Source organism: Kogia breviceps, chromosome 2, assembly GCF_026419965.1.
Source record: "Kogia breviceps isolate mKogBre1 chromosome 2, mKogBre1 haplotype 1, whole genome shotgun sequence".
NCBI classification, from domain to species: domain Eukaryota; kingdom Metazoa; phylum Chordata; class Mammalia; order Artiodactyla; family Physeteridae; genus Kogia; species Kogia breviceps.
Window position 1 is genome coordinate 143,572,596 of NC_081311.1, and position 17,866 is coordinate 143,590,461.

General features: G+C 40.3%; 1 long non-coding RNA gene, 1 other non-coding gene and 1 pseudogene across 3 annotated transcripts in view; 1 reads left to right on the plus strand and 2 right to left on the minus strand.

Annotated features, from left to right (window-relative positions):
- Positions 1-17,866, plus strand: part of LOC131751597 (uncharacterized) — an 82,611-nt gene that overhangs the window by 45,558 nt on the left and 19,187 nt on the right. The window lies entirely within an intron of this gene.
- On the minus strand, positions 9,861-9,968 carry LOC131751777 (U6 spliceosomal RNA). Its single transcript, XR_009334334.1, has one exon. It is a non-coding gene; the product is annotated as a U6 spliceosomal RNA (small nuclear RNA).
- LOC131750402 (MARCKS-related protein-like) lies at positions 11,988-16,935 on the minus strand (annotated as a pseudogene).

The window sequence follows — 17,866 nt, forward strand, 5'->3', positions numbered from 1 at the left end:
CATTCTCTATGCCTACCTCTTTATTCCTACTCTGCAACTAGGTTCATCAGACCATTTTTTTTTTTTAGATTCCATATATATGCGTTAGCATATGATATTTGTTTTTTCTCTTTCTTACTTCACACTATATGACAGACTTTAGGTACATCCACCTCTCTACAAATAATGCAATTTTGTTTCTTTTTATGGCTGAGTAATATTCCATTGTATATATGTGCCACATCTTCTTTATCCATTCATCTGTCGATGGACATTTAGGTTGCTTCCATGTCCTGGCTATTGTAAATAGAGCTGCAATGAACATTGTGGTACATGTCTCTTTTTAAATTATGGTTTTCTCAGGGTATATGCCCAGTATTGGGATTGCTGGGTCATATGGTAGTTCTATTTTTAGTTTTTTAAGGAACCTTCAAACTGTTCTCCGTAGTGGTTATATCAATTTACATTCCCACCAACAGTGCAGGAGGGTTCCATTTTCACCACACCCTTTCCAGCATTTATTGTTTCTAGATTTTTTGATAATGGCCATTCTGACGTGGCGTGAGGTGATACCTCATCGCAGTTTTGATTTGCATTTCTCTAATTAGTGATGCTGAGCATCTTTTCATGTGCCTCTTGGCCATCTGTATGTCTTCTTGGAGAGATGTCTATTTAGGTCTTCTGCCCATGTGTTAACTGGATTGTTTGTTTTTTTTATATTGAGCTCCATGAGCTTTTTGTGTATTTTGGAGATTAATCCTTTGTTGCTTCATTTGCAAATATTTTCTCCCATTCTGAGGGTTGTCTTTTTGTCTTGTCTTTGGTTTCCTTTGCTGTGCAAAAGCTTTTAAGATTCATTAGGTCCCATTTGTTTATTTTTGTTTATATTTCTGTTACTCTAGGAAGTGGGTGAAAACAGGTCTTGCTGTGGTTTATGTCAAAGAGTGTTTTTCCTGTGTTTTCCTCTAAGAGTTTTATAGTGTCTGATCTTACATTTAAGTCTTTATTCCATTTGGAGTTTATTTTTGTGTGGTAGTGTTCTCATTTCATTCTTTTACATGGAACTGTCCAGTTTTGCCAGCACCACTTATTAAAGAGGCTGTCTTTTCTCCATTGTATGTTCTTGCCTCCTTTGTCATAAATTAGGTGCCCATATGTGCGTGGGTTTATCTCTGAGCATTCTATCCTGTACCATTGATCTATATTCTGTTTTTGTGCCAGTACCATACTTTCTTGATTATTGTAGCTTTGTGGTATAGTTTGAAGTTGGCGAGCCTGATTCCTCCAGCTCCGTTTTTCTTTCTCAAGATTGCTTTGGCTATTCGGGGTCTTTTGTGTTTCCATACGAATTGTAAGATTTTTTGTTCTAATTCTGTGAAGAATTCCATTGGTAATTTGATAGGGATTGCATTGAATCTGTAGATTGCTTTGGGTAGTATAGTCATTTTCACAATATTGATTCTTCCAATCCAAGAACATGGTATATTTCTCCATCTGTTTATGTTATCTTTGATTTCTTTTACCAGTGTTTTATAGTTGTCTGAGTAAAAGTCTTTTGCCTCCTTAGGCAGGTTTATTCCTAGGTATGTTATTCTTTTTGTTGTAGTGGTAAATGGGAGTGTTTCCTTAATTTCTCTTACTGATTTTTCATTGTTGGTGTATAGGAATGCCAGAGATTTCTGTACATTAATTTTATATCCCGCAACCTTAACCAAATTCATTTAGTTCTAGTAGTTTTCTGGTGACATTCTGAGGATTTTCTATGTATAGTATCATGTCATCTGCAAACAGTGACAGTTTTACTCCTTTTCCACTTTGCATTCCTTTTATTTCTTTTTCTTCTCTGATTGCTTTGGCTAGGACTTCCAAAACTGTGTTGAATAAGAGTGGTAATAGTCTTGTTCCTGATCTTAGTGGAAATGCTTTCAGTTTTTCACCATTGAGTGTGATGCTTGCTGTGGGTTTGTCATACATGGCCTTTATTATGTTGAGGTAGGTTCCCTCTATGCCCACTTTCTGGGGAGTTTTTATCGTAAATGGGTGTTGAATTTTGTCAAAAGATTTTTCTGCATCTACTGAGATGATCCTATGGTTTTTATTCTTCAATTTGTTAATATGGTCTGTCACATTGATCGATTTACATGTATTGAAGAATCCTTGCATCCTTGGGCTACATCCCACTTGATCATGGTGTATGATCCTTTTAATGTGCTGTTGGAATTTGTTTGCTAGTATTTTGTTGAGGATTTTTGCATCTATATACATCAATGATATTGGTCTATCATTTCCTTTTTTTGTGATATCTTTTTCTGTTTTGGTATTAGGGTGATGGTAGCTTCATAGAATAAATTTGGGAGTGTTCCTTCCTCTGCAATTTTTTGGAAGAGTTTGAGAAAGATTGGTGTTAGCTTTTCTCTAAATGTTTGATAGAATTCGCCTGTGAAGCCATCTGTTCGTGCACTTTTGTTTGTTGGAAGATTTAAAATTACACTTTCAATTTCATTACTTGTGATAGGTCTGCTTATATTTTCTAATTGTTTCTGGTTCAATCTTGGAAAATTGTACCTTTCCAAGAATTTGTCCATTTCTTCATGGTTGTCCATTTTATTGGCATATAGTTGTGTGTAGTAGTCTCTTAAAATCCTTTGTATTTCTGCAGTGTCAGTTGTGATTTCTCCTTTTTCATGCCTAATTTTATTGATTTGAGTCCTCTCCCTTTTTTTCTTGATGAATCTGGCTAAAGATTTATCAATTTTATTTATCTTCTCAAAGAACCAGCTTTTAGTTTTATTGATCTTTGCTTTTGTAGTCTTTGTTTCTGTTTTGTTTATTTCTCATCTTTATGATTTGTTTCCTTCTACTGACTTTGGGTTTTCTTTGTTCTTCTTTCCCTAGTTGTTTTAAGTGTAGGGTTAGATTGTTTACTTGAGATTTTTCTTGTTTCTTGAGGTGAGATTGAATTGCTATAAACTTCCCTTTTAGAACTGCTTTTGCTGTGTCCCACAGGTTTTGGGTTGTCATGTATTCATCGTCATTTGTTTCTGTGTATTTTTTTATTTCTTCAGTGATCTCTTGGTTATTTCGTAGAATACTGTTTAGCCTCCATGTATTTGTGTTTTTTACAGTTCTTTTCCTGTAATTGATTTCCAATCTCATAGCGTTGTGTGGTCAGAGAAGATGCTTGATATGATTTCAGTTTTCTTAAATTTTCTGAAGCTTGACTTGTGACCCAAGGTGTGATCTATCTTGGAGAATGTTCCATGTGCATTTGAGAAGAGAGTGTATTCTGCCACTTTTGAGTGGAATGTTCTATAAATATCAATTCGATCTATCTGGTCTATTGTGTCATTTAAAGCTTGTGTTTCCTTATTTACTTTCTGTTTGGATGATCTGTCCATTGGTGTAGGTGGGGTGTTAAAGTCCCCTACTATTATTGTGTTATTGTTGATTTCTCCTTTCATGGTGGTTAGCATTTACCTTATGTATTGAGGTGCTCCTATGTTGGGTGCATGAACACTTATTAATGTTACGTCTTCTTCTTGGACTGATCCTTTGATCGTTATGTAGTATCCCTCCTTATCTCTTGTAACAGGCTTTATTTTAAAGTCTATTTTATCTGATATGAGTATTGCTACTCCAGCTTTCTTTTGATTTCCATTTGCATGGAATATCTTTTTCCATCCCCTCACTTTCAGTCTGTATGTGTCCCTAGGTCTGAAGTGGGTCTCTTGTAGACAGCATGTATAAGGGTCTTGTTTTTGTATCCATTCAGTGAGCCTGTGTCTTTTGGTGGGACATTTAATCCATTTACATTCGAGGTTATTATCCATATGTATGTTCCTATTACCATTTTCTTAATTTGGGGGGGGGGTTGTTTTTGTGCATCTTTTTCTTCTCTTGTGTTTCCCCCTTAGAGAAGTTTCTTTAGCATTTGTTGTAGAGCTGGTTTGGTGGTGCTGAATTCTCTTAGCTTTTGTTTGTCTGAAAAGCTTTTGACTTCTCCATTGAATCTGAATGAGATCCTTGCTGGGTAATCTTGGTTGTAGATTTTTCTCTTTCATCACTTTAAGTATATCCTGCCACTCCCTTCTGGCCTGCAGAGTTTCTGCTGAAAAATCAGCTGATAATCTTATGGGAATTCTTTTGTGTGTTATTTTTTGTTTTTCCCTTGCTGCTTTTAATATTTTTTCTTTGAATTTAATTTTTGTTAGTTTGATTAATATGTGTGTTGGTGTGTTTTTCCTAGGTTTATCCTGTATGGGACTGTCTGTGCTTCCTGGACTTGGGTGACTATTTCCTTTCCTACGTTAGGGAAGTTTTCAACTATAATCTCTTCAAATGTTTTCTCAGACTGTTTCTTTTTCTCTTCTTCTTCTGTGACCCCTATGATTTGAATGTTGGTGCAATTAGTGTTGTCCCAGAGGTCTCTGAGATTTTCTTCAATTCTTTTCATTCTTTTTTCTTTATTCTGCTCCTCAGCAGTTATTTCCATCATTTTGTCTTCCAGCTCACTTATTTGTTCTTCTGCCTCAGTTTTTCTGTTATTGATTCCTTCTAGTGTATTTTTCATTTCAGTTATTTTGTTGTTCACCTGTGTTTGTTTGTTCTTTATTTCTTCTACATCTTTGTTAAACATTTCTTGTATTTTCTCAATCTGTGCTTCCATTCTATTTCCTAGATTCTGGATCATCTTTACTATCATTACTCTCAATCCTTTTTCAGGTAGATTGCCTATTTCCTCTTCCTTTACTTGGTCTTGGAGGTTTTTACCTTGCCCCTTCATCTGTGACATTTTTTTGCCGTCTAATTTTTTTTTTTTTAATGAGTGGGATTGTGTTCCTTTCTTACTGGTTGTTTAGCCTGAGGCTTCCAACAGTGGAGTTTGTAGGCTATTGGGTAGAGCTGGGTCTTGGTGCTGAGATGAGGAACTCCACGAGACCTCACTCTGATGAGTATTCCCTTGGGTCTGAGGTTCTCTGTTAGTCCAGTGGTTTGGACTCAGAGCTCCCACTGCCAGAGCTTTGGCCCAACCATGGGCTTGAGAATCAAGATCCTGCAAGCTGTGTGGGGTGGCAAAAAAAGAAACAATATCAAAGTAAAAAATAAAATTAGACTAGGAAACTATCAGATATGTTAGAAAGAATGTAAAAATAAAAATATAGATGAATCAACAACCGGAAGGTACATCAGTACCACAATAGTAAAAAAGAGGAGGAGGGAAAAGAAAAGAAAAAAAAATGGGGGGAAAAGGCCTTGGCTGTGGAGGGTGGGGCCTAAGCAAGGTCGAATTTTGGGCTGTTGGCAGGGCCAATGCTTAGGACCCAGAGGGCTGCAAAAGGCCCTGGGGACTGTGGGGGTGTAGGCTTAGGCTCAAGGAACAGATGGTGCCCAGGCATGACTCCTAGCCCTGGTCTCAGAGGGCAGGGGACCTCACTTGGGGCCCAGTAGGCTTCCTGGGCTCAAGTGGGCAGGGCATACGCCCTCCTCTCCTGCTCCTCTAGTCTGGGAGGGCCCCTCCCACCTCCCTCTCCTGATCTCCCGGGCCTCCCTCCTATGCCCCCAGGACCAGTGTGGCCAGGGGGGAGGGGGAGGGCTTGGAGGGCAGGGGATTGGCCTGGGATCTCAGCAGGCTCTCTGTGCCCAAGTGGGCAGGGCAGTTGCCCTCCCTCCTCTCCTGTTCCTCAGGATGGCTCTTCCTGCCTGCCTCTCCTGATCACCCTGACCTCCATCTTATGCCCTCAAGTACCCGCACAGCCTGGAGGGGGCCTTGGAGGGCCGGAGATCGACCTGGGAGCTCCGCAGGCTCCCCGGGCCCAAATGGGCGGGGCAATCACCTTCGCTCCTCTCCCACTCTTCCTGGAGAGTTCCTTCCACCTGCCTCTCCTGATCTCCCCGGCCTCAGTGACGCCAATCCTGTCTGGCCTCCACTTCTCCTCCCCCCTCAGTCCCCCTACATCCTACTTGTTCACTTTGGGGTTCCTCCCGCCTCCTTGGGCATCAGAGTCCTACACCAGCAGCTGGCAGGCGCCCTAGTTGTGGGGAGACGCTAACTCTGTGTCTTCCCACACCACCATCTTGACTCTGCCTCCATTTTTAGTTTTTTGAGGAAACTTCATATTGTTTTCCATAGTGGCTGCACCAATTTACATTCCTACCAACAGTGTACAAGGGTTCCCTTTTCTCCACATACTCTCCAACATTTGTTGCTTGTAGACTTTTTGATGATAGCCATTCTGACAGGTGTGAGGTGATACCTCATTGTGGTTTTGATTTGCATTTCTGTAGTAATTAGTGGTGTTGAACATCTTTTCTTGTGCCAGTTAGCCATCTGTATGTCTTTTTTGGAAAAATATTCAGATCTTTCCGTTTTTTATTGGGTGTTTGTTTTTCTGATATTGACTTGTATTCGCTGTTTACATATTTTGGATATTAATCCCTTGTCAGTCACATCATTTGCAAATATTTTCTCCCACTCCATAGGTTGTTTTTTTGTTGTGTCCTTTGCTGTGCAAAAGCTTTTAAATTTAATTAGGTCTCATTTGTTTTTGCTATAATTTATATGGCAAAGAGTGTTCTGCCTCTGTTCTCTTCTAGGAGTTTTATGTTTTTCATTCTTACATTTAGGTTTTTAAACCATTTTGAGTTTATTGTTTTATTTGTTGTGAGGGGATACTCTAATCGCATTGGTGGCTTTCCAGTTTTCCCAGCACCACTTGTTGAAGAGGTTGTCTTTTCTCCACTGTATATTCTTGCCTTCTTTGTTGTAGATTAATTGACCATAGGTGCATGGGTTTATTTCTGGGCTCTATACTGTTCCATTGATCCACGGGTCTGTTTTTGTGCCAGTACCATACTTTTTTGATTACTGTAGCTATGTGGTATAGTCTGAAATCTGGGAGGGTTATGCCTCCAGCTTTGTTCTTTTTCCTCAAGATTGTTTTCAGGATCTTTTGTGGTTTCATATGAGTTTTAGGATTATTTGTTCTACTTCTGTGAAAAATGTCATGGGTATTTTGATAGAGATTGCATTAAGTCTGTAGATTGCTTTGAGCAGAATGGCCATTTTAATAGTATTCTTCCAATCCAAGAGCATGGAATATCTTTCCTCTTTGTATCATCTTCAATTTCCTTCATCAAAACTTTTCAGAGTATAGGTCTTTCACCTCCTTGGTTAAGTTTATTCCTAGGTATTTTATTCTTTTTGGTGAGTTTGGTTTTTTGTTTTTTGTTTTTTTGTGGTACATGGGCCTCTCACTGCTGGGGCCCCTCCCATTGCGGAGCACAGGCTCCAGACGCGCAGGCTCAGCGACCATGGCTCACGGGCCCAGCCACTCCACGGCATGTGGGATCTTCCCGGACCGGGGCATAAACCTGTGTCCCCTGCATCAGCAGGTGGACTCTCAACCACTGCACCACCAGGGAAGCCCTTGGTGATATTTTAAATGGGATTTTTTTTTTTTTACTTTCTATTTCTGATATTTTGTTATTAGTGTATAGAAATGTAACAGATTGTACATTAATCTTGAATCCTGTAACCTTGCTAAACTCATTTAGTCCTAGTAGTTTTTGGGTGAAAGCTTTAGGGTTTTCTATACAGAGTATCATGTCATCTGCAAATAGTGACAGTTTTACTTTTTTCCCTTCCAATTTGGATACCTTTTGTTTCTTTTTCATGTCTGATTGTTGTGGCTAGGACTTCCAATTCTATGTTAAAAAGAAGTGGTGAGAGTGGGCATCCTTGTCTTGTTCCTGAGTTTAGTGGGAAGGCTATCATCTTTTCATCATTGTGTATGATGTTGGTTGTGGCTTTGTTGTAAATAACCTTTATTATTTTGAGATATGTTCCTGTTATACCCACTTTGATGAGAGTTTTTATCATGAATGGATGTTGGATTTTATCAAATGCTTTTTCTTGTCTATTGAGATGATCATGTGATTTTTATCCTTCTTTTTGTTATTGTAGTATATCATGTTGATTGATTTCGGAATATTGACCCTGGAATAAATCTAACTTGATCATGGTGTATGATCTTTTATGTATTGTTGGATTCAGTTTGCTAATATTTAGTTGAGGACTTTTGCAAAGTCCTTCATCAAAGATATTGGCTTGTAATTTCCTTTTTTTGTAGTGTGTTTGGTTTTGGTATCAGGGTAATAGTGGCCTCATGGAATGAATTTGGGTGTGTTCCATACTCTTCAACTTTTTTGGAATAGTTTGAGAAGGATATGTATTAGTTCTTTATATTTTGGTGGAATTACCTGTGATGCTGTCCCATCCTCGACTTTTGTTTGCTGGGAGTTTTTGAATTACAAATTCAATTTCACTTCCAGTGATCAGTATGTTCAAATTGTCTTGTTTCCTCTTGATTCAGTCCTGGCAAACCATATGTTTCTAGAAATTTGTCCATTTCTTCTAGGTTGTCCAATTTGTTGGCATGTAACTGTTCGTAGTATTTTGTTATGATTTTTTATATCTCTGTAGTATTGGTTGTAATTTCTCTTCTTATTCTGTTTGAGTCCTCTTTTCTTCCTGATGAGCCTGGCTAAAGGTTTTTCAATTTTGTTTATCTTTTCAAAAACCAGCTCTTGGTTTCACTGATCTTTTCTATTGTTTTCTATCTCTGTTTATTTATTTCCTCTCTGATCTTTATTATTTCTTTCCTTTTGCTGACTTTGGGCTTTTTTATTTTTCTAATTCTTTTAGGTGGTAGTTTAGGTTGATTATTTGAGATTTTTCTTGTTTATTTAGGAAGGTCTGTACTGCTGTAAACTTTCCTCTTAGAACTGCTTTTGCTGCATCCCATAGATTTTGGAAAGCTGTGTTTCCATTTTCATTTGTCTTGGGGTATTTTCTGATTTCCTCTTTGATTTCATTGACCTATTGGTTTTTCAGTAGCATGTAGTTTAGTCCCCACAAGTTTGTTCTTTTTCCAGTTTTCTTTATGCAGTTGATTTCTAGTTTCATACCATTGTAGTCAGAAAAAATGCTTGATATAATTTCTATCCTCTTAAATTTGTTTGAGGCTTGTTTCGTGCCCTAGTATCCCAGTATGTTCTTCAGGATAGTATGTGGTCTATCTTGGAGAACATTGCATGTGCAGTTGAAAAGATTGTGTATTCTGCTCTTTGGGAATGAAATGTCTTGTAGATAAATCTATTCAATCCAACTGGTCTATTTTTTTTTTTTTATTGAATGGTTTTTATTTTGCTTAAGTACCCCTCCATTTTTTTTAACATCTTTATTGAAGTGTAGTTGCTTTACAATGGTGTGTTAGTTTCTGCTTTATAACAAAGTGAATCAGTTATACATATACATATATCCCCATATCTCTTCCCTCTTGCGTCTCCCTCCCTCCCACCCTCCCTATCCCACCCCTCTAGGTGGTCACAAAGCACTGAGCTGATCTCCCTGCCAACTGGTCTGTTGTGTCATTTAAGCACTGTTGCCTTATTGATTTTCTGTCTGGATGATCTGTCCGTTGATCTAAGTGGAGTGTTAAAGTCCCCTACTATTATTGTATTATTGTCAGTTTCTCCCTTTATGTCTGTTAATATTTTCTTTAGGTGTTCCTATATTGGGTGCATATATGTTAAGAAGTGTAATGTCCTTTTCTTGTATTGATCCCATTATCATTATATAATGCTCTTCTTTGTCTTTTGTTATAGCCTTTGTTTTAAAGTCTATTTTGTCTGATATGAGTATTGCTACCCCTGCTTTCTTATCATTTCCATTCGTGTGAAATATCTTTTTCCATCCCCTCACTTTCAGTCTATGTGTGTCTTTAGCCCTGAAGTAAGTCTCTTGTAGGCAACATGTTGAAGGGTCTTTTTTTTTTAAATCCAGTCAGCCACCATATGTCTTTTGATTGGAGCATTTAGTCTGATGATATATATATATATGTATTTTTGCGTGTCATCCTTGCGCAGGGGCCATGCTAATCTTCTCTGTATCGTTCCAATTTTAGTATATGTGCTGCCGAAGCGAGCACTAGTCTGATGATATTTAAAGTAGTTGTTGATAGGAATGTACATATTGCCATTTTATTGTTTGTTTTCCACTTGTTTTTGTAGTTCTTTTCTGTTCATTTCTTCTTCTTTTTGTTTTTTCCCTTGTGGTTTGATGAATTTCTTTAGTAGTATGCTTCTGTTCCTTTTTTTCTGTTTTTTGTGTATCCATTGTAGGTTTTTCATTTGTGGTTACCATGGGGTTCATATATGTTGACCCATAATTATATCTACTTGATTTAAACTTATGGTCATTTAAGTTCAAACACATTCTAAAACATCTACATTGTTTACTCCCTTTCCCCACATTTTGTTTTTTTAAATGTCATATTCATGCTTATCCCTTTAACAGTTTGTTGTAGTTATAGTTGCTTTTACAATTTTTTGTGTTATAATCTACATACTGGCTTATTCAAGTAATCTTCAATTCTTGCTATATATCTGCCTTTCCTAATGGGATTTACCCTTCCCTCTAGATTCTTCTTTTCCATTTAGAGAAGATCCTTCAAGGTTTCTTTTAGGGTAGGTTTAGTATTGCTGAATTCTTTCAGTTTTTGCTTGTCTGAGAAGTTCTTTATCTCTCCTTCTATTCTAAAGGATAATCTTGCTGGGTAGAGTATCCTAGGTTGCAGGTTTTTCCCTTTCAGGAGTTTGAATATATCATGCCACTCCCTTCTGGCCTGCAAAGTGTCTGCAGAGAAATCAGCTGATAACCTTATGGAAATTCCCTTGTACATGACTCTTTGGCTTTCTCTTGCTCCCTTTAGAATTCTCTTTATCTTTAATTTTGCCATTTTAATTATGATATGTCTTGATGTGGGTCTATTTGGTATCATCTTGTTTGGGACCCTCTGTGCCTCCTGTAACTAGATATATGTTTCCTTCTTTAGTTTTAGGAAGTTTTCAGCCATGTCTTCAAATACATTTTCTATACTCTTCTCTCTCTTCTTCTGGAACCCCTATAGTGTGGATGTTGGTGGGTTTAATATTATTCCAGAGATCTCATATGTTACTTTCGTTTTTTTTCTTCATTTGTTCTTCTGTCTGCTATTCTGATTGGGTGATTTTCATTATTTTATCTTCCAAATCACTTATGTGTTTTTCTGTGTCATTTAGTCTGATATTCATAGCTTCTAGAGTATTTTTTATTTCATATATTGAATTATCTATTTTTGATTGGTTCTTTTATATTTTCTAGTTCCTTGTTAAAATGATCTATGTTTAGATCAGTTCTCTTCCCTAATTCGATTAGCATTTTTATTACTAATGTTTTGAACTTTTTTTTGAAGGGACGACATATATTCCTTTTCCAAACGTTACAGTAAAACCAGGTGGAAGACAATGGTTTTAGCAGTTAGGAAAAAAAAAAAAGTACACATCTGGAGTTTGGCCATTAAAAGTCATTTACAACACTGGGAGGGGAAAAAAAAAGACAAGAAGTTGTTTCACATTACAGACCTCCCCACCACCCCAAAGCTTAATACTTGCTTACCAAGTCAAAAAAGAGACAGTTGATTCACAAGCTGGAGGTTTGAACTTAAATAAGGAATTTATAAAACCCAGACAGGGGCAGTGTCCTCCCCAGCCCAGGGGCCACTAGGCACAGCACAAGAGACTACAAGTTCAGCGGGGGAAGGCTGGACACTCAGGGATTTGGAGAGTAAACAAAACCTGCCTAGAAAAGAATTGGGGATGAAAACCAGCAATTGACTTCTGCATGGATGGGGACAGGGAAGGAGGTAGGGCCAGGGGCAGGAGTATTTCACATCACTAACCTAACTTAGGAAGCTGCAAGGGACCATCTTCAACTGGCCTTAAGAGGAAGATCAGATGGATGATGGGAGAATCCACAAGAGGGAGAGGAGGAGAGGGAACGTGGCTAGGGAGCAACAGCCCCTTCCCTTCTGGGCACAGGAAGGCAGCCAGGGCACCAGGTCCAGGCAGTGACCACAAGGACAGCGCAGTTTCTGCAGCTTAGAGATTACCCACCTGCCCCCACCCAGCTACTCATTCTGCCCGCCCGCTGGTTTAGGGCCACTCTCCGGCCCGAGCAGTGGATGGCTCTGTGCCTGGGGCCCAGCCTGTTCTGTGTCTCCTCCCTTGGAGGCAGCACCAGCCTCTGCCCCTTTGACCTGGGGCTCCTGGCTCTCGGGTAGTGGCAGCCTTCCCTCCCTGGGCAGTGCCTTCCTTGTTGCAGGCACTGACCCCCCCAGCTCCTGCCCTTCCTCTGTGGGTGATGAGGCAGACAGATCATTCCCACCCCCCGCTTCCAATTTCTCCTGAAGGCCAGGCCACTCAATTTGGAAGGCTTCTTGAAAGAGAATGTCTTCTTCTTCTTGGGGGTCTCCTCCCCCTTGGCCTCAGCACCCTGGCTAGGGGGTGCTGGCTTGATGGCAATGCCAGTGGCCCCAGCTGCCTCCTCTGTTCCATTCATGGGGGAGGGGGCAACTCCCCTTCACCTCTGGGGGATAAGTCTCCACTGCTTTTCGCGCGGCCGTTCTTGTGGCCATTCTCCTGTCCATTGACCTTCGCGGGGGAAGTGCCTGCTGCCTCTTTGGCGGTTACATTGCCCTGGGGAGCCTTGGAGCTCTGGCTGCCTGTGGTGGGGTTCTGCTGGAGGGACGCCTGGAGCCACCCTGGGCTTGTGCCACAGGAGATAGTTTGGTCAGGTGGGCCTCACTGGTGGGGTGGGGGTGGGGGCATGGGGTGGTGCTCGTGGCTGAGGGAGGGGGCCCCACTCCATGCCCCCCGCCTCCACTAGCTGTGCCGGCCCCACTCTGTGCCAGAATGTCACCCTGTTTTGAATTTTTTTATCTGGTAAATTGTTTATTTCTGTTTCATTATTTATTTGTTCAGGGGTGTTCTCTTGTTCTTTCAATTGAGAGTAGTTCCTCTTCCTTTTCATTTTACTTAACTTTCTCTGTCTATGAATTTAGGTAAGCTGTTACCTATTGTGGTCTAAAAGAGGTGTTCTCATGTGGGAGCCTCCCTATGCAGAGCGCGTGTGCCCAGTGCCTTTGGTGGGAAGGCTGGAAGTTATGTGGATGCCAATCATGTCTTTCCTCAGGTTGTGCTGGCTGCTGTCACCTTGGTAGGGAGTGTGGCTGGTGATGGAGGAGCTAGAGCCTGTGCACAGTTTGAGGTGGGACTTCCTCTCTGCTCGCTGGCTGTCATCGTCCTGTCAGGGGCGGGGTCTGATCCCTAGTTGCTGGAGCAGGAGCCCTAAGGGTCAGGCTTGCATTGGCTCTGTTCCCTTTAAGTGTGTATTTTTCCTTCTCCCGCACTGGGACCTTTGCCCCAAAGGAGAGGAGTGCTGAAGCAAGTGGGGCTTGTGCTCTTATAGAGGACCAGTGTGTTGCCTGTGTAGAAGTCTGCAGCTCTGCTCGATGCAGCCCATGATTGCATCTTTTCCCTGGTCTTGGCTACCCCAGATCTAGTGCTGTGCTGCCATGGAGTGAGTGGGACTGGAGCGGGGCCAGAGTATTGGCTTAGCTTGGGCTGGGGCATGCAGTGAGGCAACTGTGGAAAATCTGGACGGCCACGTTGCTGTCAGAAGTTTGAGCTGCTTCTGGAGTGCTGCTTTGAGTGAGCACCAACAGTGGCTGCCACCGCCCCACCTGGACTATGTCCTGGGCTGCCTCTAAGTCCTTAGCTCAAGTCTTTACCCAGGTCCTGACCACCCTAGATCCAGTGCCACACTGTGGAGCGGAGTGAGGAGGGTTGAGGTGTTTGCTTGAGTCTGTCTTTTTTTCTAAGGTTAGGTCTTCCCTTGCTTTGGCTTATTAAAATGTCCTTGCTTCTATGAGATATAAGTATTTTTAAAAACTGGCAAAGAAAAAGTAGGCAATGATATTATGTCTCCTCATTCAAATTTATTTACTCAGCCTTGAGTTTGACTTCCGGATCCATTCAAGATAAGTGGCTTGAGGTAAATTTCTAATTTTGATTTCACCACATGTAAAGTCACAGAGATTCATAATAACATATGTAATATTTGCAAATAACATGTGTAATATTTGCAGAGACCTTAGCACACTTTTTAGTACATAGTAGATGATCAATAATTTGTGGTAGTTATATGAAAAATAAAGACAATAGATAAATGTCATCATCCAGATAAGTAAATTAAGAAGAGTGTCTTGATGGTATAAACTTACCATGTTTACACTACCGTGTTAGCTAAGTTTTTCCATTTTTCCATGATGGCTTCATTTGGGACCTATCCATGCTTTTGGCTCCAAGAGTACATCTACTCAGTAAGCATCAAGGGGGAATTTTCCTTTCATGCACACAGCCAACCAAACAGACCTGTGTTAGTTGTGAGGAGCATTCCAGAACCAGTGGTAGAATGAGGTTGTGCCTACTGGCTGAAGTTCTTGTTGGATCTAGAATTTAAGCTCATCTCTTTGGTTCTAGGACTAGTATTTCCTATTGTACAATGCAGATCTTTGTATTTCCAATGCTTAATAAATCAGTTTTTTCAAATTAATTAATTAATTTATTTTTGGCCATGTTGGATCTTCATTGCTGTGCATGGGTTTTCTGTAGTTGAGGTGAGTGGGGTCTACTCTTCGCTGCGGTGCGCGGGCTTCTCATTGTGGTGAATCTCTTGTTGCAGAGCATGGGCTCTAGGCGCGTGGGTTTCAGTAGTTGCAGCACACAGGCTTCAGTAGTTGCAGCACACGGGCTCAGTAGTTGTGGCTCACAGGCTGTAGAACACAGGCTCAATAGTTTCGGTGCACGTGGCATGTGGGATCTTCCCGGACCAGGGCTCGAACCCATGTCCCCTGCATTGGCAGGCAGATTCTTAACCACTGCACCACCAGGGAAGTACAATAAATCATAGTTTATCAGTGTTTGTTAATGATTTAAATGAATAAATGTGAAAATGTACCTAGGGGAATACAATAGCTCCATAAAGCATTAGGGTTTTCTCAATTATCTGTTGCTATTTGTTTCAGGGACCTATCTGAAATAGATAGCATTTTGACAGGTGACCTTTAACTTACTAACTTAAGAAAACAGGAAAAGGGTGGCAATTACTCTTGACTAAAACACATTTGTGTTAAGTCCATGATGGGTATTACAGGTATTCTGACAGGCATCTTCCTGGTCAAGATTTAAGTTAAATTTGAGCTCGATGTCTAATATCCAGACTTGTTTCCCAGGCACCTCAAAAGTCAAACATGTTTTCCTAGATGGGTGACATTGTTGAGCCTTTAACTGACTCTAATGCAATGTGGGCAGTGCAATGACAATGATTTTAGAAATATTGATATCTATAGGCCACTCTATGAGTAGAGAGGAGGCAAACACTTTTGCTGTCTCATATGAATATGAGGTGGGATTCTCATGTCACTCTTACGGAAAGCTGGTGGCTTAAAGTTTTTAAGACATCCACTTTGTTCAGGTTCTGCATCAGAAGCTAGGAGGGCCATAATGCAAGGACAGATCCAGGTTTTGTGAGGCCTGAAGCTTTAGACAATTTAGGGTGCTCTATTGTTAAAAAAACACATACAATCATAAATTTAAATATTTGATATAAAAGTGAGTAATTAGAAGGGATCAGTCCTTGCAAGTGGAGGTCACAAAGCTGGTTTCATTAGCTTCCTGTAAATGTGCCTCTGTAATACTGGAAGCAACATTTTAAGACAGAGGGATTTGTGATAGAATGTTGATGGGTGGGGCATTTCCAAACATTTACCAGTAAGAGACACATGTATATGCTAAATATAGCTCCAGAGATAGACATTAAGTGCCAAGTGCTCAGAGTGGAGGGAAGCCGGGTTGTAGGGAAGACAGCAGAGAAGGGGCCACTGTAAATAATGCATCCAGGAAGCCTTCAGTTAATTGGAATACTTAGGGAACTGGGAATCCTTGAGTTGACTTTTCAAATTAATCAAAAACAACAACAAAAAACACCCATCATTTATTGGCCATCAAAACTTTTAAAAAATATGGTCCTTTTCTTTTTTCCAATTTTCCTGTAGGTTTAAGAATTTTTTTAAAAATCAATGTAATTTACCCACTGAATTTAAGGAGAAAAGAAACCAAATAATTACTTAGAGGGGGAAAATAAAATATTCACTTCCCGCCTTAATAGAAAGTCCTCTGTTGCTTGCGTGACTGAAGTAGCACCCGTGCCTGGTGGGAACAGGAATGCTGACCTCCTTAACTGCCTCTCAGAGGTCATTTGACCAGTAGAATTATGGTGGGGACATTGGTTTGATTGTGGTGTAGCTGTAAGTGCTCAATAAAAATTTATTGAATGGATGAATGAACCAAATGAATGGTTCCAGTTTGAACAGATAAGGACAGTTTTGAAAGCATTTTTTATTCCTAAGAATTCTGTAATTAAATTTTACCAGACTCTTTTGAATGCACTGAAAATTCCTTCCTGAATATGGCCTAGGTTTGACAGCAAAAGGTTTAGGAAATGGAACTTTCACTGACCTCCTGACGTATGCCAGATATTCTGCTGATATCTGTATATTTATTTAAGCCTTGTAGCCATTTTGCAGTGGAGGAAAACTAGATCTCTGGACTAAAATAACTTGTTGGTGGCCTTCCGGGGAGCAAGTGGCAGAGCTAGGATTCAGATCCAAGTTTGTGTGTCCGGGGTTCATTCTCTGACTCTGTAACTTGTCATTTGACCTTTCTTTCCAGCAAATGTGAAAGACACATGAAACAGAGACTTTAGCTAGAGGTAGGAAGGATTATAAAGAAGGGAGTGTGGTGTGGTGCAGAGTTATGCTGCTTAGCCATCGGTAGTATGTGACTTGGGGTTTTAAATTACCCATCTGTAAGATCAGAGGACTGGAGTTGATGACCTCTGAGTGGGGTGACCACATGGCCCAGTTTGCCAAGGCAGCCCTGATTTATACCAGTTGTACCAAGGTGACTATGATTAGCATTCCCTTCCACTTTCAAAAGTGTTCCACTGTGGATCATAAAGTCGAAGGCTGCCCTATATATGAGATTGATTCCAGGTCTTAATTTCTGTGATTTCAAATTGAATCTAATAATTTCTTTGATTACTGAAGCAATAGGAATTTTCATTTTCCAGGCCCGTGAGGTGTGAGGGACTGACAGCACATCAAGTGACCTCTGTCTAGAGTTTGTTTTACATTTCTGATACAGATATTTTTTCTGTTATTGCCCCTTTCCTTTAAAAGTACACTAGTTAGGGACTTCCCTGGTGGTGCAGTGGTTAAGAATCCGCCTGCCAGTGCAGGGGACATGGGTTCGATCCCCGGTCCAGGAAGATCCCACATGCCAAGGAGCAACTAAGCCCATGTGCCACAATGACTGAGCCCACGTGCCACAACTACTGAAACCTGTGCACCTAGAGCCCTGCTCCGCAACAAGAGAAGCCACTGCAATGAGAAGCCTGTGCTCCGCAATGAAGAGTAGCCCCTGCTTGCTGCAACTAGAGAAAGACCGCATGTAGCAATGAAGACCCAACACAGCCAAAAATAAATAGTTATTAAAAAAATAGTACACTAGTTCATCCCCTTCTGGTCAGTTTGGTTCCAGTTAATTTGGGATCATTATGTAAATATTTATTTCTACTAATAGTGGTCATCACTTATTGAGTGCTTAGAATAAATCATTATTCTAAGCACTGATTACATTATCTCATTTAATGCACTTATTACTACTATAAGATAGTTTCTCACTTTCTAGATAAGGAAACTGAGGCTTAGAGCAATTAAGTGACTTGAAGGAAGAGATGAAAGCAGGTATTCCTAACCTCTTAACCATTATACTATAGTAAGGTATGTATACAAACACAGCAGATAATTTAAAAAACTATCAGAGTTGGAGACACAATGGTGGGTAGAAGGACTTGAGCTCACCTCCTCTCATGAAAACACCAAAA